The sequence below is a fragment of the Dasypus novemcinctus genome, chromosome X (assembly GCF_030445035.2).
Source record: "Dasypus novemcinctus isolate mDasNov1 chromosome X, mDasNov1.1.hap2, whole genome shotgun sequence".
Taxonomy (NCBI): Eukaryota; Metazoa; Chordata; class Mammalia; order Cingulata; family Dasypodidae; genus Dasypus; species Dasypus novemcinctus.
The window spans coordinates 106737752-106740931 of NC_080704.1; positions in this window are offsets into that span (position 1 = coordinate 106737752).

Genomic DNA, 3180 nt, shown 5'->3' on the forward strand with positions numbered 1-3180 from the left:
ATCTATAACTAGTTGTCCCAATATCTTTATGTCATTTGGAGGCTTATCTTATTCCTTTTTCTGGGCCATATCTTTCTGTTTCTTGGTATGGATTGTAATTTTGGTGGTGTCTTCGCATCTGGCTTACTAGATGTATTTATTCTCAGTGCAATTTCTCTTTTTTGTTTAGGGATTTCTTGCCATTTCTCCCTTGCATGTTGTATAGTAGGAGCCGGGATGTAGTTGGTACTATAACCTGTGGAGGCTGAAGCTGCCCATGTTGACCCAGGGACCAATGAAGCTTCTCCCACCTTTCTCCATTACCATGAGAAGGAACAGAGCCATAGCCATGTGTAATAATCCAAGTTGTGCAGGCCAAAACTGTCTGTAGTTCCCTGGAGAGACTGATGAAACGTCATGCCCCTTCCTCCCCTACCTGAGGCAGGGATGGAGCTGCAGGGTGGGCATCAATCTGTACTGTGTAGGTCCAAAATGACTGCAGTTGCCCAGGCAGACTGACATAGCATCACCTCCCCCCTCCCTGCCAGGGATGGTGATGGACACTCTGTATTGACCAACAGTCTAATCTATGTGGGATGAATGCACTTGCAATTGCCCTGAAAGTCTGAGGAAGTACTGTTCCTTCTGCCCTTTAGGGGGTAGGAACAGAACTACCCACATCCAACAGTTCAGTCCATGTGGGCTGAAAGTGCCTGCCATTGCCTGGAAAGGCTGAGGAAACACGGCTTCCCTCCAATCTTACTTAGGGGCAGGGATGGAGCTATAGGTGTCCAACTATTCAGTCTGTATGTGCCAAAAGCACCTGCAGTTACCCAGAAAGGCTGAGGAAACACAGCTCCCAGTTCCTATCTTATCATATTGGGGGTGGGGTGGGGATGGAGCTACAGGTGTTTAAATATCTAGTCTGTGCAGGATGAAAGTGCCTGCAGTTTCCCAGAGAGGCTGAAGAAACACCAGTCCCCTCTTATCCTATGGGGTTGAAGGATTGGAGATGGAATTGAAGGTGCTCAACAAACCAGTTTGTGTGGGCTGAAAGTGCCTGCAGTTGACCACAGAGGCTGAGGAAACATAGCTCCTCTCTTATTCTACTGGGATGTGGGGATGGAGCCCCAGGTGTCCATCTATTTAGTCTGTGCCCATGAAATGCACCTGCAGTTTCCTGGAAAGTCTGGTGCAGGTCCCACAAACTTCCTTCTTGCCAAAGTTGGAGTTGGAGCCTAGGCTAGGGCTGCAGTTCAATCTGGGTGGAAAGAAGTCTGTTCCTACTATCACTGTTATTTTCAGTCAGCCCAGCTTTCCCTCATGCTGGAGGCAGAGTTAAAATTGCAGCTACTGGCCTTTTCTGACTTGGACAGGTTCAAACTATAGCTGTTCTTAGGGTTATACTTTTGCCAGCCAAATGTACTAATCAGTAGCTGAAGTCAGTGTCCAACCATCTCTTCCTCCCAGTTTTGGAGAATGGAGCTTCCAACTCCAGCCACAGAATAGCTCCTGAAACAGCTTGGGTCACCAGAGTTAACCAGTCTCCATGATGTGGCCTACCGTTTCCCAGAGATGAACAGCTATCTTTTAAGCCCAAGTTTGTTTTAGATTCTAAAACAACTTCAGGGTTTAAATTCATCCCTGAAAGGGGCCTCTACCAGTTGTTGGACAGGATACTTGCCAGATGTTTCTAGTGTGCCAAGCATTATGAAGTATTATGTTCTAGGATATATCTCTAGTATTGAGACCATGACTGGAAGTAGGACAAAAGTGAGAAGAGTATGAGCTTTTGGATTAGATGGACTTGGGTGCGAATCCCAGCTTCTATTACTTATTAGCTTTATGAACTTGGACAAGTTACTTTACTTCTCTGAGCAGTTTCCTTTTCTGTACAAATCCTGACAGTCTCCTTGTCTGTAGGGGTGGGAATAATAATTGAGTTGTTGTGAGAATTAGGAGGTAACATATAAAGTGACTTACACTGTATTTAGTACAGAATATCATGCCAAAAAATGTTAGTTCTAGAATTTCTATTTCGGTTAATTTACAAAGATTTGGAAATTGAAGGTGGTAATGGTGGCACATTATTGTAAGTGTAATTAATAGCACTGAATTATATAAGTGAATATGGTTAAAGGGAAAACTTTAGGTCGTATATATCACTAAAATAAAAATTAAAAGATGAAAACAGGACTGTATAACAATGAACCCTATTGTAGATGATGGACTGAAGTCAATAGTACAAGTATAATAATACTTTTTCATGAATTGTAATAAATGTATGTCAGTAAGACTAGGTGTTAATAATAGGGTGGCATATGGGGGAAAATACACCTAATATAAACCATGGACGATAGTTAATAGTATTATTTTAATAATCTTCCTTCAATTGTAACAAAAGTAACTACTCCTAAAAAATGGTATGATTATAAAAAAGTGCTATCATCAATTGCAAGAAATGTTTCACACCAATGCATTGTTTTGATGGTGGGGTGGTATATGGGAATCCTATGTTTTATGCATGATTGTTCTGTAAATCCACAACTTCTTTAATAGAATTTTTAAAAATGTTAGTTCCATTCCCCCTCTCAATGCATGTTATAAGTAAAAATGCCCACCTTTTCTCAGAACTTAAACCTAATTGAAGTACAATACAACTCAGTAGCTGTTTTCTTTAACCTAGAAAACCAGTAGTTCTCATTGAGCTGTATATCTTAACCTAGGAGCTCATATGTGAAGGTTGCTAGCATGTGTGCACATGTGTAGCATTCGGGGCTGGAAGGAGGATCAGAGAATTGATAATGTGAAGGATGGTGAAATGAAAGTATGGATGGAGAAATGAGTCTTACTGGTATGTCTACTTAAAGAGCTACAGTGTCTGATCTAACTTGGAAACAGGGAGCTAATTACTTTTCCTGGCATTGCTTTCCTAGCTGCTATAATCTACCCTGTGTGTTTGGGGTTCTTATGGGAATGGGATGGGTGGAAGAGAGGGTACAGGCATTTACCTTTGCTGCTTTACAACTTTATTCATTGGCTTCTGACCATATTATCAGAAGCACTACTTCAAATCATTTTCATTCCTCAAAATCAACCACCTGCAGTCCACCTACCTCAGCAAATAACATTCATTCTTTCTTTACTAAAAAGTGGATGCTATCACATAGTCAGTCCAGAGATTCAGGTCCCCTGGGTATA